We start from the raw sequence: 19,434 nt of genomic DNA on the forward strand, positions 1-19,434 counted from the left end.
AATAAGAAGATCAAAGCATGTCAAACAAATAAACAATATCAAACATGTCATCCTTGGTGGGGTTAAAAGATCAATGATCAAGACAAAAAAAAAGTCATTGGGATGAAAGATCAGAAAATAACTTTTTGCAATGATGATCTAAGGTCAGGATCAAAGATGAGAAATCAGCATTAAAGTTCAGCAAACAGGATCAATGACAAGTGAACATGGCCAAAGGTGAGCAATCAGGACCAAAGTGATGTGATCAGATCAGAGGTCAGAATCAAAGATCAGCAATCAATAATGAGTGGTCAGGAACAAGGTTCAGCTATCCAGATCCAAGAATGAAACTCACCAAGAAGGAGCATACGTACGAGGTCTGTCCAAAAAGTATCAGACCTTTTTATTTTTTTCAAAACCTATATGGATCTGAATCACGTGTGATTGCATCAGCCAAGCTTGAACCTTCGTGCGCATGCGTGAGTTTTTTCACGCCTGTCGGTTGCGTCATTCGCCTGTGGGCAGGCTTTGAGTGAGCACTGGTCCACCCCCCTCGTCGGATTTCATCTGGGAAATGGCTGAGAGGCTGCCGCTTTGCTCCATGAAATTTTTTTCAGAAACTGTTAGAGACAGCCAGTTGGAAACCATTCGAAAGATTCAGATGGATATCGGTGAAGACTCTGTCGGCGTCACACGGATTAAGGACTGTTAAAACCTTTTCAAAGACGGCCCACAACGGCGGAGGGCGCGCGGCGCACCGAGCGACCATCGACAGGCTGGAACGACCAGATCATTTCTAAACTGAACGCTGTGTTTTTTTGTTTTTTTGTTTTTTTTTAATATTTATTTCATTCATTTAAAAGAAAAACAGAAAAGCAAAAAACAAAAGCACCACAATACCAGAATGAAAAGGAGCAGAAAGAAGAACAAGTCTTATGATTTCTGCCCCTTTTAACAATACAATCTTTCAATATACAGCATCATAGTCAACATTATTTAACAGATTGCATTTCTTTAACTTGTCACATACCACTGACCCATTTCATAATTATGACCATTAATTAATAGATTACATCACTGATAGGTTACATTTAAACTTAAGACACTCCAAACATTATTAAGTTTACTTTTTTTTTTTTGACTTTCTTGCAGCCCACTGACTTACTTCATAGTTTCATACTTACTTAATACATCTAATTTAATATGTTTTTTAAATAATTTAAGCGACCTTAATTCTTTAATTTCTTTATTAAGATTGTTCCATAATTTGACACCATTTACTGCAATACTCCTTTCCTTTACTTTGGTTCTAAATCTTGGTTTTTTAAAGACTTCTATTCCTTTCAATTTATAACTACTTACTCTTTTTTCAAACATATTTTGAATGTTTGTTGGTAAAGTATTTTTATTAACTTGGTACATCGTTTGTAATATTTTCAAATCGACTAAATCATGAAATTTAAGTACCCTATACTTAATAAACAATGGATTAGATGGATCTCTAAAACCACTGTTACTAATCACTTTTAAAGCTCTTTTCTGCAAAATAAATAAAGGTTGTATATAGGTTGTATATGTTGATCCCCAGATTTCTACACAGTAAGTTAAATATGGGACAATCAATGAATTGTACAATGTTAATAAACCATAACTATTTAATGAATATTTTACTTTATGCAAAACAGCAATGGCTTTCGCTATTTTTCCTTTTATGTAATTTATGTGTGACTTCCATGTAAGATCTTCATCAATCATGACTCCTAAAAATTTCATTTCTTTTACCCTTTGTATATCTATTCCATCTATTTGTAATGACACATTATTTTTTTTCGCTCTATCATTAAACAATATGAAATTTGTCTTATTAATATTTAGTGACAATCTGTTTATATCAAACCAATGTTTAACTTTTTCCAACTCTGTATTTATCACTTGTGCTACTTCCTGTATATCTGATCCAGAGTAAAACAGCGTTGTATCATCAGCAAATAAAATGCTGCCAAGCACATTGGATACATTCACAAAATCATTGATATACAAAATAAACAGTTTGGGTCCAAGTACCGATCCTTGTGGTACTCCATAAATAATGTTACACAATTCTGATTTGGTATTATTTATCTGAACAAACTGTTTTCTATTTTCTAAGTAGCTTTTTACCCACTGATGTGCAACACCTCTTATTCCATATTGTTGTAACTTGTGGAGCAATCTTGAGTGGTCTATAACATCAAAAGCCTTTTTCAGGTCAATAAAAATACTTACAAAATAATCCTTATTATCTATTGTTGTTGATATTTTCTCTATTAGTTCCATAATTGCCATAGCTGTCGAATGTTTTGTTCTGAATCCATACTGAGCATTATTTAAAATATGATGTTTCTCAATAAATTTATCCAATCTTGTTACAAAAACTTTTTCCATAATTTTAGAAAACTGTGGAAGCAATGATACTGGCCTGTAATTAGAAAAATTATGTTTGTCTCCATTTTTATATAATGGGACTACCTTAGCAATTTTCATTTCATCTGGAAAAACCCCAGTTGACAGAGACAGATTACAAATATAAGTAAATGGTTCAATAACAATTTCTATTATACTTTTTACAGTCACCATGTCTAAATCTTCATGGTCAGTTGATCTTTTGCTTACACAGTTTTTTACAATATTTCTTATTTCATCTTTTTCCACATTGTCCAGGAAAATACTATTGACCGTATTTACCAATGTACGTAATTTATCTTCTATTATTGGTTTATTTCCCACCAGACTTGACCCTACATTTGAAAAATAATCATTAAACCCATTTGCAACTTCTTTTATATCATATATCTCTTTATTTTCCTTAACAAAGTAATTTGGAATAGTTTCTTTCGTTCCATCACTATCAATCACACTTTTTATAATTCCCCATGTTACCCTCATATTATCTTTACTCTTATTTAGTTTTTCACTGTAATAATCTTTTTTTTGTTTCCTAATTATTGTTAATAGTTTATTTTTATATTTTTGTATTTATGTTCTGATTCCTTTGTTTGCAATTTTAAAAAGCACCTGTATAAACAGTTTTTCTTTGCACAAGCATTTTTTATTCCCTTTGTCAGCCATGGTTTATTTACTCTTTTCTTACTAATTTCAATTAATTTACAATTTTTATTGTATAATTTCATCAATATTTTCATAAATGAGTTATATGCTACATTAACATCACTGACATAAACTTCTTCCCAGTTTTGATTTTTAAGGTCATATTTTAATGCCTCTAAGGCTTTTACTGACTTATCTCTTTTAAAGTTTATATCAGTTTTTTTTGTTGTACCTATTTTTAGATTTAAATATTGAAAAAATTGGTAAATGGTCGCTAATATCTGTCATGAAGATCCCATTCTTGATAATTTCATCTGTTCTGTTTGTAAATATATTATCAATTACCGTTGCACTTTGCGATGTAATTCTGGTTGGTTTTGTTATCAAGGGGAATAACCCCAAACTATACATTGAATTCACAAAATCACTTAATCTTTGGCAGCTGGAGCTTTCTATGTTAATATTAAAGTCCCCACACATAAAAAGTGTTTTGTTTTTAATTTGATGGAATAATTCAATTATTTTATCTGTAAATTTCACAACACAAGAATCTGGTGCTCTGTATACACAACTGATTAAAATATTCTTAGATGTTTCATGTACAAGTTCCACTGTTACAATTTCTATGACATCATTCATAATTGTCATTTCTTCAACAATTGTACACATCAGATCTGTTTTTGTATACAGAGCAATACCACCACCTTTTTTATATCTTCTGTTTACAAAATACAGCTCATATCCCTCCATTTGAACTTCATCCATGAGATCATCTTTAAGCCAAGATTCAGTGATTGCAACAATACTAAATCTATTTTTAAACTGATTTAAATAATCTTTTATTTGTGACATTTTACAATACAAGCTTCGACTGTTTATATGTATGAGTGACAGGGTATCTTCTGCAATTTTTTCACTATTCAGCTGTTCTACTCTATAATACTCACAACCAATCGTTTTTAAGTCAAATATACTTTCAATATTAGTGTCTATGTCATATATTTTATCCTCTGTTTCCATGTTTGATCTGATTTTTTGTTGGTCCAATTACCAACAGATGTTATATTTGATTGTCTATTCAGGTCTGTATTTCGTAAGGTCCTCCATGTTTTTGATTTGTATACCGTTTGTTCCTTCTTTCACTCTAATCCACACCCTACAATTCCAGACCCATGTAGCAACAATATGTTTCTGTTTTCTTAGTAGTCTTGCTTCCCTAGCAATATCTGCATTTTTTTTTGTTAGATGCTCATTTATATAGACACTCGTTCCTTTCAAATTCTTTGCCTGTCTTAATAACTCATTTTTATATTTTCTGCTTGTAAATCGTATAACAATGTTAGATAGTTTATTTTTTCTATCTTTAGTTGGAATAGTATAACAGTCTGATATTGTGTCTTGATGGATGACAACACCTTTTTGATATAAAAAGTTTGTAACTTGTTGTTCCAATGATTGTCTTTCTTCAGGTGGTGCATCCTCCCCACTGGCTACACCAGAATCCACCACCCTTGCATATGTCCGATGCCTTGTTTCTAGTCCGGGCTATCGTGTGACTACCACAGAAATGCCAACAGAGCTGGACATAGCACTTGTGCGGCACATTCCACTGTTACATGAGATTTTGTAATGAAAGACATGCGGAGGATTTCGCGTGTTGGCACGGAACTGCTCATGGCGCGCAAAAAAAACCCCACCTCCGGGTTGGAAACCATTCAGAAGATTCAGACGGCTTTCGATGGCTTTCAGTCGAGTGAGTATCCGAGAAATTGTGTAACAGCTGGACATGCCACAACATGTCCTGTGAGACTTCCAACACAGAGGTGTTTTTTTTTGGTTGCGTGCCATGAGCGGCTCCGTGCCGACGCGCAAAATCCTCCGCACGTCTTTCATTACAAAATCTCCTGTAACAGTGGAATGTGCCGCAAAAGTGCTATGTCCAGCTCTCTTGCCATTTCTGTGGTAGTCACACGATGTCCCAGATCAACACAGCGTTCAGTTTAGAAATGATCTGGTCGTTCCAGCCTGTCGATGGCCGCTCGGTGCGCCGCGCGCATTCCGCCGTTGTGGGCAGTCTTTAAAAAGGTTTTAACACTCCTTAATCTGCGTGACACTGACAGAATCTTCACCGATATCCATCTTAATCTTTCGAATGGTTTCCAACTGGCTGTCTCTAACAGTTTCTGAAAAAAATTTCATGGAGCAAAGCGGCAGCCTCTCAGCCATTTCCCTGACAATAAAAATCCGACGAGGGGGGTGGACCAGTGCTCACTCAAAGCCTGCCCACAGGCGAATGACGCAAACGACAGGCATGAAAAAACTCACGCATGCACACGAAGGTTCAAGTTTGGTTGATGCAATCACATGATTCAAATCCATATAGTTTTTGAAAACAATAAAAAGGTCCGTTACTTTTTGGACAGACCTCGTATAAGGCAGGGGTGCTCAAGTTCAGTCCTCGAGAGCTACCTTCGTGATACTCTTAGTTGTCTCCAATGAAAGACTCGTTAGCAGGCTTTTAACGAGTCTTTCATTGGATTCAAGTGTGTTGGAGCAGGGAGACAACTAAGAGTATCAGGAAAGTAGCTCTCGAGGGCCGAACTTGAGCACCCCTGGTATAAGGGATGTCAACAGAGGGAATTGTTGGTTGGATCTTGGTGGAAACAAGCGCTCTGTGAGTGCTGTTCTATTCGGCCCAATTTATTTATACAGCATCAAAACATAAGCCAGATACATGAGTAATGTTTAGACTCGGGGTGGGCATGAAGGAGCAAGATGGTGCAAGCATTTCTTGCTACCAATCAACAGAGGTGTCAAATCCAGCCTCAGAAAGTAAAAGTCCAGCCACATACAACCCCTGGCAAAAATTATGGAATCACCGGCCTTGGAGGATGTTCATTCAGTTGTTTAATTTTGTAGAAAAAAAGCAGATCACAGACATGACACAAAACTAAAGTCATTTCAAATGGCAACTTTCTGGCTTTAAGAAACACTATAAGAAATCAGGAAAAAAATTATGGCAGTCAGTAACGGTTACTTTTTTAGACCAAGCAGAGGGAAAAAAAATATGGAATCACTCAATTCTGAGGAAAAAATTACGGAATCATGAAAAGAACACTCCAACACATCACTAGTATTTTGTTGCACCACCTCTGGCTTTTATAACAGCTTGCAGTCTCTGAGGCATGGACTTAATGAGTGACAAACAGTACTCATCAATCTGGCTCCAACTTTCTCTGATTGCTGTTGCCAGATCAGCTTTGCAGGTTGGAGCCTTGTCATGGACCATTTTCTTCAACTTCCATGAAAGATTTTCAATTGGATTAAGATCCGGACTATTTGCAGGCCATGACATTGACCCTATGTGTCTTTTTGCAAGGAATGTTTTCACAGTTTTTGCTCTATGGCAAGATGTATTATCATCTTGAAAAATGATTTCATCATCCCCAAACATCCTTTCAATTGATGGGATAAGAAAAGTGTCCAAAATATCAATGTAAACTTGTGCATTTATTGATGATGTAATGACAGCCATCTCCCCAGTGCCTTTACCTGACATGCAGCCCCATATCATCAATGACTGTGGAAATTTACATGTTCTCTTCAGGCAGTCATCTTTATAAATCTGATTGGAACGGCACCAAACAAAAGTTCCAGCATCATCACTTTGCCCAATGCAGATTTGAGATTCATCACTGAATATGACTTTCATCCAGTCATCCACAGTCCACGATTGCTTTTCCTTAGCCCATTGTAACCTTGTTTTTTTTCTGTTTAGGTGTTAATGATGGCTTTCGTTTAGCTTTTCTGTATGTAAATCCCATTTCCTTTAGGCGGTTTCTTACAGTTCGGTCACAGACGTTGACTCCAGTTTCCTCCCATTCATTCCTCATTTGTTTTGTTGTGCATTTTCGATTTTTGAGACATATTGCTTTAAGTTTTCTGTCTTGACGCTTTGATGTCTTCCTTGGTCTATCAGTATGTTTGCCTTTAACAACCTTCCCATGTTGTTTGTATTTGGTCCAGAGTTTAGACACAGCTGACTGTGAACAACCAACATCTTTTGCAACACTGCGTGATGATTTACCCTCTTTTAAGAGTTTGATAATCCTCTCCTTTGTTTCAATTGACATCTCTCGTGTTGGAGCCATGATTCATGTCAGTCCACTTGGTGCAACAGCTCTCCAAGGTGTGATCACTCCTTTTTAGATGCAGACTAACGAACAGATCTGATTTGATGCAGGTGTTAGTTTTGGGGAAGAAAATTTACAGGGTGATTCCATAATTTATTCCTCAGAATTGAGTGAGTCCATATTTTTTTCCTCTGCTTGGTCTAAAAAAGTAACCGTTACTGACCGTTACTGACACCTCTGCCAATCAGCTCCACATGATTTCAGAAGATAAGCCTTAAAACTGAGGGGAGGAGCTAATCAGTAAAACCACCTGCTGAGGTGATCAGTTGCACTGTCTTATTAGCCCTTCAAGCAGGGTCGGACTGGGAACAAATTTCGGCCCTGGCATTTTTCCTCTGGACCAGCCCACTACTGGCCCGACGAATCCACCCCCAAACACGCACACCCACCCGTCCATACCGAACCCCCAATGAACAAATACTATACACCTAAACACTATGAACACACACCTAAACACACACTTTCACTGTCATTTCACCTTGATCATAGTACAAAACGCGGACCCGGCGCCACGAGGGGGCGTCCTGATAACATTAAAGGCAATTACATATTTTGACGAAATTACAAGTTTAAATGACTATATATATATAAAACATTATGAGGTTTATGTCACAGAAATCCTACTTTACAATCACACTGCAGTCATTGTTAAATTATTTTATTTTGCATTTATAATAAACATTTGTATTTATTTAGTGTTTGTTTTTCTGGTTGAAATAAGATATAAATAATCTACCAGACTTCAAAAAAATATACAAGTTTCCATGTTATTTTATTTGTCTAAAAATAAATGTCTGAGGTTCCTTATGTTAAATAAGAAATTATCTAATCTGAAATAACAGGTGGTTTTAATACAGGTGAAAGGTTTCTAAAGAACCATTTATTGATTTATTTACCTGTTTTAATTACAAGTGTTCTAAACTTTTTTTTAACAGTAATCAGAAATTTTGAGGTAACAACAACAAAAAACATTTCCAATGATTTTTCTTCAGAAAACTGCTCTATAAATGAGTCCTGTCACACGTTAATGTTTTGTACAGATCAGTGGTTTCTGCACCAATCGGATTGGTCCAATCCATTTTGTAGAGATCAGTGGTTTCTGCCACGAGTCTTCCGTGTTTTGGCCCGATGTGTCGTTCCTATTGGACAATGCGAAGGTACGTCACAGCTCAGAGTGTCAAAAGTTGGTGCATCTCATCTCGACAGAACACCGGCTCTGTGTGGAATGCAGGAGATCACTTGATCAAGCGTCTATACGTTCAAATAATAATTAAAAAAAAATAATGTCATCACTCTTCACTCTTAGTCAGTCTCTTACAACGGTGCAGCGTAAATACACGAGCTTTCCAGGAGCGCACGTCTCCTCCGGTGCGCACTTTTTTTGGGGGGGGGGGCGACCCCGCCCCCTGTGATATATATATATATATATATATATATATATATATATATATATATATATATATATATATATATATATATATATTTTTTTTTTTTTTTTTTTTTTTCTGGCGCCGGGTCTGACAAAACGGAAGCAAAAGCACACAAGCGGAAAAAAAGTTTTTGTGTCTCCAAAGTGTGTGTGTGAGTGAGAGCGAGAGAGAGAGAGAGAGAGAGAGAGAGAGAGAGAGAGAGAGAGGTAATGTGTAACCACTGCTAGGATTCACACAGCAGCAAATTAAGGAGCTGAAGTCCGTAGCTGTTGCATTTAAAGATTAACAAAAGTAAAGCACAGTTAATTAAGATAAAAGAAAAGATTCCAACCTTGTATCAGTAGAAGAGCGGAGAGAAGTCCAGGCGCCGAGGACTCAATCCATTCACAGGGGCGGGAGCGGCCGCCTGCTCTTCCTGCAATCTGATTGGCCACCCTGTATGCTTCTCCATTTTCATTGGCTGTTGGTCATGTCAATCATTGTGCTCGATGTAAGTCTCCATTGTGTGATCAAACGGAAACAAAACTGAAACCTAGAATAAGACTGCCCCATGTATGAAACACTACAGAACTTTTATTTTGACACAAATTCAGGAAGTGGCTCTGCAGCTGTGCCAATTAAATGCTGCAGCTTCACTGATCACGGATTTTACTCGTGTTGACAGCAGAGAACACTGTATATTTCCATAATCTCTATAAATATGGGACGGCCGGCCCACGCACGTCTAAACGTGCAGTGGCCCACCGGGCAAATGCCCAAAATCACAGATTACCAGTCCGAGCCTGCCTTCAAGACACAGATTCCCACCCCTGGTTTAGACCTTTAGACCCACCTACTTAAAGATACAGTGTGTAGGATTTAGTGTCACCTAGTGGTCAGGGTTTGGCAGCAATAGATTACATGTAATCTGAATTATGTAATAAGATTACAAAATATAATGAGACCAGATTGGAAAAAAATGTTTAGTTAGATTATAATTACATTGCCAATGATTAAATTTGATTATTATAATATGGTTATTTTAAAATGATGAAACGTTATTCATTGAACCAGTGCTATTAACTCATCAACTAGAAGTGAGCTAGTAGTAATGTTACCTGTGCAGCAACTAGAGGTCAGTCTTCAGCTAATAGTCTGGCTTGTTTTTTTTCTTGAAGTGTATTGCTTACAAGTAGATGAAGAAAATGTCCACGTGATGTTAGACGTGAGCAGTAGCAGTTCATCTGTGCCAGGGGGCAATATCGCCATCATTCTGAGTTAAAAAATGTGCACCAGAACATCATGGGTGTAATTTGTGTGATTTAATATTTTAAAGAAAAAAAAAGACTTCAGATAATTGAAATATGTGTTTTGTACGAAGTCCCAGACATGACATGGGGAAAAAAATAAATAAAAATAAATCAGTTGTTGACACGACATACCCAGCTGTCCAAATTAGTATTTCGTGTGCACGTTATATACCTATATCATGGCCACAAATTAGTATTTGTAGCCACAATTTAGTGTTTTTTTTAGTTTTCACATGCTTTACACTTTTCTTTATAATTTAATTTATAATTCGTTATAAAATAAAGAGAAAGTAAATGAATATTTGTGGTTCTGTCCATTTTTATTCCATTGTGAAGAGCATGATTTTCAGTAACTGATTTTGAAATAACATAAACATATTCAGAGTAAATCCAGTGGATTACCAATTACAAAGTTGGCCATGTAATGTGTATTTAGTTATTGATAACATTTCAAAGTAATCTGATCCAACTCTGCTATTTAATTAATCTTATTTACGTCTATGGTGCAAAATCACCACAAAGCGGATCAGAGTTGCTTCACAGGGGTAATCTAGGGTGGGTTTGCTGATAAGCTTCAACCCCTAAACATGAACACCTGATCATCAATGAAATCACCTGCTGAGTTGATTGGTAACAAGGAAAACCTGCAATGTCTTGGCCCTTAATGGCACAACTGACCATCCCTGGACCTTACCAACCCCCCTGAGCAAGCACATAGGTGACAAACTCCCTCTGGCATTCTTGAGGAAGAAACCTCAAGTAGACCAGACCCAGAGGTGTGACGCACTGCTGTGGCCATTTTAACAGTTACAAAGTTACAAGCAGTTACGAAAAAGTGCATAGTGCAAGTCCATCTTAAGGCCAAGCCGACAGAGTCCAACGTCCATCCGTCCCATATCCCTGCCACCAGCAGTGGCACTTCTGGATATCGTTGTGGAATGCGATGGGTCAGATCAACCATCCATTATGTGGTGCAGGTCACACCTTTACTGCTAGTCATGAGGTCCTCTTTTTCTTTCTTCCAACCACACTGAAAAATGAGAAAGACGTTCCTTTTAGTATGTCCCTTCTGGGCTACTGTATCAACATGGCATCTCAGATGAGAGGGCCTGCTCCCATACAGATATGAAAGACTCATTCTAAGATTATGAGAACAGGCTACTTAGTTGTTGAAAGTAATTATACACTAATGAACAAATGGTTGTGAATCCTATCCTGTATTCCATTTCTGCTCATAAACACCCCTAAATCTGACACAGTATAGCTTTAAATATATCATATGGTAGTAGTACATTTATTCCTGGCCATGAGATCTGCAGAGCCCCTGCTTATCTCTGGATTCTGTGACGTGAGTCGGGTGAGAGTCTACAACTTTCCCAGGACGAGACGCCACTCTGACAGTTTACTCCCCAGCTGAGGTCAGTACCTATTTTCTGCTGGGCAGACTGGGACAATGGGATGATGTTTCTTATCCAAGGCCACAGACAGGTAGATTAAAGTGGACATACCTGGACTTGATTTTTTAAAAATAGTTTTACATTTATTATATTATATATTAGATTTTTGTATTCATATTTATATTGCAAACTGTTTTTCTTTTTTACTTTCACTTTTGATACTCTGTGTGCTTCTTACCCTGTGTGCTGCTATATAATGCTGCTGGAACCTCAATTTCCCTGAGGGAGTCTTCCCAAGGGATCAGTAAAGTTTTATCTAATCTAATCTAATCTAATCTAATCTGAACTCCAGTCTACATGTGAGTATCCCAGCTTCTATCCCACAGAGCCGCCTGCTTCTCCATTAAATATATAAGAAGGCTTCAAGTTTTCCTAGTTTGGTGCTCATAAAATCTCTGCTTTTAGACCTGAATTTGGACCACAACCAAAAGAAGATTTAGCACAAAAACACAATGTGATATAAAAAGCTGCGGTCTTAAATAAGATGCTGCCACTCAGGAAAATAAGAGAGGTCACATAGTCAGAGCCAAAATTGAACGTTGTGTCAGTACAGCGTGTTAAACCCCACATGTACGCTTGGCTTTTCCTGGAGGTGGACCAACCAAAGCTATTCAGATGTATCCATCTTTCTCTACCAGCTGTTCACACAGCACAAAACTATTTTCAGCACCTCCACAACCATGTAGCTGTTGCGGCTGGACAAGGACATTTATGCACGCTTTCTCCATTTAATCAAGGTCTACTAGGTTTTACCATTTATGTTGGCACGTCCTTCTCCCAGAAGAATTTTTATAAATTACCTAAGTTGTTTGGAAGCATTCATAAATACCTATCATTTTTGGAAGGTAATTACTCAAACTTTGTATGATGCTGATGTGAAAAAGCTTTGGAAAATCTCATGGACATGAGATTAAATGCAGCATAGATGTTAAACTGAATACTGCTCGGACTTGCAGCTCAGTGCGTGGCTTTTAGTGTGACGCTATTCATCTGAAATGGAGGGAAAAAATGCTGGAGGCTGTGCTAGATATTCTAAAAGGCTTTGCTTTCATTTTCAACCATAATGTCTGATTCTGCAACGATTCACGAATGTTTTGAGATGCACTGCTTTCAATACCCATGAGTCAGCTGTTGTCGAGGGATGAAAGGATAATGGATGGCCATGAACCTGGAGGACAGGGAACAAGCCAGTTTGACTGTTTTGAGAATGATTTATCTTGTCCTGGTGATTATGAAACTGAATATTAAAAGCAGGCTGAACTGTAAAGGGAACAAAAGAGTTTGAAGTCATCTGAATCCTTTATGCTTATTACGGTGCATCCAGAAAGTATTCACAGTGCTTCACTTTTTCCACTTTTTGTTATGTTACAGCCTTATTTCAAAATGGATGAAATATTTTTCCCTCAAAATTCTACACACAATACCCCATAATGACAATGTGAAAGTTTTTTTTTTTTTTTTTTTTTGCAAAAAAATTTTAAAAAACAAAAACATTTGCCAAGAAACTCAAAATTGAGCTCAGGGGCATCTTGTTTCCACTGATCATCCTTGAAATGTTTCTACAGCTTAACTGGAGTCCACCTGGAGTAAATCCAATTGATTTGACATGATTTGTAAAGACACACACCTGTCTACATATAAGGTCCCACAGTTGACTATGCGTGTCAGAACACAAATCAAGTCCCAGCAGAAGACTGCCCCTCCCTGAGCCTGGTTCTGCTGGAGGTTTCTTCCTGTTAAAAGGGAGTTTTTCCTTCCCACTGTCGCCAAGTGCTTGCTCACAGGGGGTCGTTTTGACCCTTGGGGTTTTTCTGTAATTATTGTATGGCTTTTGCCTTACAATATAAAGCACCTTGGGGCAACTGTTTGTTGTGATTTGGTGCTATATAAATAAAATTGATTTGATTTGATTTGATCAAGCATGAAGTCACAGGAATTGTCTGTAGACCTCTGAGACAGGATTGTCTCAAGGCACAAATTTGAGGAAGGGACTCTCAGACATGAGAAACAAAATTCTCTGGTCTGATGAGACAAAGATTGAACTCTTTGGTGTGAATGTCAGGCGTCATGTTTGAAGGAAACCAGGCACTATTCCTACAGTGAAGCATAGTGGTGGCAGCATCATGCTGTGGGGATGTTTTTCAGCAGCAGGAACTGGGAGACTAGTCAGGATTGAGGGAAAGATGAATGCAGAAATGTACAGAGACATCCTGGATGAAAACCTGCTCCAGAGCGCTCTTGAACTCAGACTGGGGTGACGGTTCATCTTTCAGCAGGACAATGACCCTAAGCACAGAGCCAAGATGTCAAAGGAGTGTCTTCAGGACAACTCTGTGAATGTCCTTGTGTGGCCCAGCCAGAGCCCAGACCTGAATCTGATTGAACATCTCTGGAGAGATCTGAAAATGGCTGTGCACTGACGCTCCCCATCCAACCTGATGGAGCTTGAGAGGTGCTGCAAAGAGGAATGGGAAAAACTGCCCAAAGATAGGTGCGCCAAGCTTGTGGCATCATATTCAAGAAGACCTGGGGCTGTAATTACTGCCAAAGGTATTGGCAGCAAAGTGTTGATCAAAGGGTGTGAATATTTATGTACATGTGATTTCTTAGTTGTTCTTTAAAAAAAAATAAAAAAAATAAAAATAAAAATAAATAAATATATATATATATATATATATATATATATATATATATATATATATATATATATATATATATATATATATATATATATATATATATATATATATATTTCCCCATTGTCATTATGGGGTGTTGTGAGTAGTATTTTGTGGGAAAAAATAAAATTTACTCCATTTTGAAATAAGGCTGTAACATAACAAAATGTGGAAGAAGTGAAACGCTGTGAATACTTTCCAGATGCACCATACGTATTACAAAAACACTGTTCATATATCAACTGAAAATTAATTAATTAAATTTTTAGAAATTGACATCTGGACAGTCTAACAGAGTCTCAGATATTCCATACATTACATAATCAGTTTGAAATGACTGGATGTCTATAAATTATGCTTTTGTGACTTTATGATAAAGAATTTCTCGGTAAATGCACTCTGGGTCAATACATTTTATGGCTGAGGAAGTTTGATTAACTCAAGCCAAGTTCAAGTAATCTGGATAACTGGATTGACAGTGCTCTTTAACAGACCTTGAGATTCTATCAACCCATTGGACTGGTGCTTATCTCCAGATTTGGTAACATGAATTGGACAAGAATCTATGACTCTCCCAGGACGGGACACCAGGCAGACAGAGGTTGCTCCCCCAGCCAAGGCCGGTGCACTTTTACATTTTGGTGTACTGTGACAATGCAGATTGTGTCTTGACCAAGGACACAGACTGGTAGAATGAGCAGGATTCAAACACGTATACAGATTGGCAGACCGGCATCTTATCCATTAAGATACCTGCCTTAAAAGGCCTAGAATGTGATTACAATTTAAAACTGGACAAATATGTAATGCAACTGTTCAAAAGTGCATTCTAGGCTAACCCCAAAATACAATTAGGATTTGGGCCGGCTGTGATACTATCATCATAAGTGAATAATTGCATTCTGGGCTGGCCCAGGTCCCATTTCTCAGCATTACACCCAGTGAGACAAAACTTCACACATTTGAGAAATGTTGGTTTCTCAGAATGTAAAAGATGGAGAACCACAACCTACTTTTTCTGGATCAAGCTCAAGACTTCTCAATTGTCCTTCACAGAATAAGTAAGTCCGATATAGACCCTGAGTCCACAGTCGAGGAAGACCTTTCAGGTTCAAGAGGTCCCTGGTTAGAGATGCGTGGCAAGGCTAATACCTATGCAGAAGAACAATGATCCAAGTCTTGAGAGTTCTGGATCCTCATTTATCAAACTGTGTGTAGGAAAGGCTGTAAATGCTGTTGTACCTATAAGCTATAGTACATGTATAAGTACAAGTGGTTAGTGCGCTTGGTTTCAGTGAGAAAGGTTTCCGGTTCAAACCCTACTCCTGCCACATTTCTCCATGTAATACGGAGTCCCTTCAGGAAGGGCATCCGGCGTAAAATAAAAAAACAAAAAAACAATTTGTTGCTTGTGTTCCTGATTGGAATAACAACTAAAAGAATTAAGAAAATGAACTTTTGTGAAAAGGAGATTGATGTGCTTGTGTGTGAGTACAGCAGTGAAGAAAATAAAATAGAAAAAATAAATAGAATTAATGTGCTACTTGATTGCAACAATCCATCCAAAAGTAATTGTGAACCCAACCATTCCTAACATTGACTCGTGGCGTCATGTTGTTTCTTAACTTAGACATCAGAATCACTTGTGGACATAATTTTAACAAGCTTTAAGAAGCTTTGACACCACAACACTTATCATAAAACATCTTAGTTAACACAATAAGTAGACAATTATTTATCGTTACAGTTGTCCCAGACCCTTTGCACTCCTGTAACGTTACCACGCTGCTGTCTTTATTAAGATAAGATAAAATAAAATCCCTCCTAATGAAATCTGATGAGCAAAAATGACATGGGTCCATTTTGAATAGAAAATTTGATTAATTCGTACCTTGTAGTAACAGCGGAGATCCAGGTAATTGTTGATGGTAAAAGTCTATTTTTTTTATTATTATTTCTTTCACACAGGAATCGTTTGTAGGTTTTGACATCAGTGACGCTACACATTTATGTCTAACTCTACATAACTATGAATTATGTACTTATAAATTTGAGGAAATAATATGTGGATGAGATTGCATGTTGTGAAAACAGCAATGTGCCAGCGGTCAGAGCTGTGTGTACATTTATAGACATTCCTAAGTCTTAGTACAAGTTAGTAGATTTCATATTTTGTATAGAAATGTTTGTATGTATGGTTTAAGCACAAATCTGTGCATACGAAAGGTTGATAAATGAGGTTTCCGGTGCTTTCTGTCATACGGTTGTGAGACTTGAATTCTAACCAGTGTTGTTGGTACTGTGTCTCTTTGGAGAATCCTTGGGTTCTACTGGAATGACTTTGTGAAATGAGCAGCTATTTTGGCAGACGCTGATGGTAGTATCATTTGTGTAGTGAGGAAATTTCAGCTACGACATTTTGGTGTACTTCTGGGCAGGTGCATTGGTGTTGAGGACCCAGGCAACTGGAAAAGACCAAGGGGTTAGGTCTTGATGTTGCACGTTGGTAGCACATTGTAATGGAATAGGGTGCTCACGTCTGACTTCGTTCCGACAGAGAGATGCTTACGGAAATGAGGATGGACCGGTTCCCTGCTTGGGTGGTTGATATCTAGGGCCAGGGGTGGTTCTGCAGTGTGGTCAATGAGGCGATCTGCTGCTCTCTCTCTCACTCTCACACACACACACACACACACACACACACACACACACACACACACACACACACACACACACACACACACACACACACACACACACACACACACACACACACACACACACACACACACACACACACACACACACACCATATTAGCCTCTATAAATCTGTAACCAAACTCGTGGTCTGTTGAAGAAAGCCATAAATGCACTTTTATCCAAATTACTTGCACCTGGCTTTGCCAACATGAAACGTATTAAGCCAAAGTGCACTGACTGGATACATCAAGTCTCACTTTTTCTGTCGTCCTGGATTTCTGAATTCAGCCTTTGTGAAATACCACTCGAGTGTAAAAATTCTCATATTTGAAAAGCACAGAGGTCAAGACACTATTTTTGATTTAAAGTATTCTGACACTTCCAAGTAAAACAAACCTTAAAAATGGAAGCATCTTATCCTACCAACAGATTTGGCGCTGTAGTACTTTTGTGATACATGGAAGTTACAAAGCGAGGCACCATGAACTTAACAACTGTGGACAAAATGCCTGGTGTGGTGTAACCTGGGACACTGCATCCAGTATAACAAGACCAGACAGTCAGGCTTCTTTTCTCTCACATCTGGCCTGCAGCAGAAACACTAATGACCCAGATAAGTCCACACCACGATATCCATTAACCAGCGCAACGCAAAGGCATCTGCTGATTAGTCCTGTGCTACTTAGATCTGTCTGGTCCTGTTTGTTTTTTCTACAGTGACCAATACAATGTCATATACAGTGGTGGGCACAGCTAACAGAAAAGTTAGCTTTGATAACCACAAATCCGCTAACTAAACAGTTAGCTTTTATAACGCTAAACCGATAAACCGCTAAAAAAATTTAGCGGAACTTACCGCTAACCGCTAACTTTTAGTATTGACTCAGTTGCAGCCACATCAGATTACACTGTCAGCTAATGATAAGACAGTTTCAAGTTTAAGCGCTGCAGAGACTGCTGGGTAAATTCAAAGTTCAAGTCACATAACCCACACATTCCCAGGATCACAAACAAAATGAATGCACAGAAAATAAATAACTAAAAAATAAACCTCAAACACTGTCATCATCTTCATCAAAAGCAGTAAATCACAGTATTAGAAGTCACAGATTATCGCTATATTATATATTTATAAACCGTTAACGGAGCTACGGCTGAAGCTTTCTGATAATCCAGATAAATTTGCTGATCCAAAATATCCATCTCTTGCTGATTTTTGATCATAACATCATCAGCATATGCTTGTGCAACCACTCAAGAACTTCTTATGGTACTTTACTTAGTTTACTTTACTTTATACTTTATTGATCTCACAGTGGAGAAATGGTTGCGCATTGAATTTGTTGTTCATTATTAAGTCTTTTATTTAACTGATGGACTTGTGGCGAGACCCACACTCAAGACGCAGCCCTGCTTCACACCGTGGGAGATCTGAAAAGTATCTGATAAAACCTGGTTTATGTTTCAAATTTCAAATTAAATTGATTAATTTCTATAGCGCCAATTTGTGATATCGCCTCAAGGCGCTTCACACAACACAATACTGAAAAACAGAGAAAATTTAATAAAAAAATTTAAGAACACAATAGAAAGACAAAACCATAAAAGAGCACAAACACACATCATAACACAATAAAACTAATGATAAAATAAGGAAAACAAATGGGTCTTTAAACTTGATTTAAAGTCTCCACAGTATCTGACTTCCGTATATGTGCCGGGAGATCATTCCACAGAGCTTGGGCATGGTAGGAGAAAGCTCGGTGACTGGCAGACTTTTTTCAACTTGGGAACACATAAAAGTCCTGCACCCTGCAAATGCAGGGCCCGAGCAGGTACGTAGGGCTTTACCAGTTCAGCCAGACAGGGAGGTGCAAGTCCATGAACAATTTTATGGACCAATAACAGTACCTTAAAATCCGATCTTGCAGCGACAGGAAGCCAGTGAAGGGATGCCAAAATGAGTGTAATATGGTCTAACTTTCTGCTTTGTGTCAAAAGTCTGGCAGCAGCATTTTGAACCAGTTGAAGACCCCTAATGTTGGACTGCGGTAAACCGGGAAACAGAGCATTACAATAGTCCAGTCTAGAAGAAACAAATGGATGCATCAATGTCTCTTATGCAAACAGATATACTGTTTGCATAAGAGACCAAGTGTAAGGGATGTAAGGCCAAGAGCATCGGAGGTGGGTTCAAACTGTTGTATCATGGTGTGTATGGGAGAATAAATGGTGTTGGGTCACTGTATCGGAAGAGTATATTAAGACTGTGATGGAGGTGAAGACAGTGTCTGACGGTGGTGAATGTGAAGTTGGAAATTGAAGGTGTGATGATGAATGTCATCAGTGCATATGCCCCACAGGTAGGTTGTGAGATGACGGAGAAAGAAGATTTCTGGAGTGAGTTAGAAGAGGTGATGGAGAGTGTACCCAAGGGTGAAAGAGTGCTAATTAGAGCAGACAGTAGTAGAGTAGCATCTTCATATGTGCAATATCCTGTGTCCTTTATTTATCTATTGTATGCTGCATATATACAGACACAGAGAGAGTTATCAATCATTTTTTAATCCTACCTATCACCATCACACACCTTGGACTTTTATTATGTGCTTTTATGGTGT

Source organism: Thalassophryne amazonica, chromosome 12, assembly GCF_902500255.1.
Source record: "Thalassophryne amazonica chromosome 12, fThaAma1.1, whole genome shotgun sequence".
Lineage (NCBI taxonomy): Eukaryota > Metazoa > Chordata > Actinopteri > Batrachoidiformes > Batrachoididae > Thalassophryne > Thalassophryne amazonica.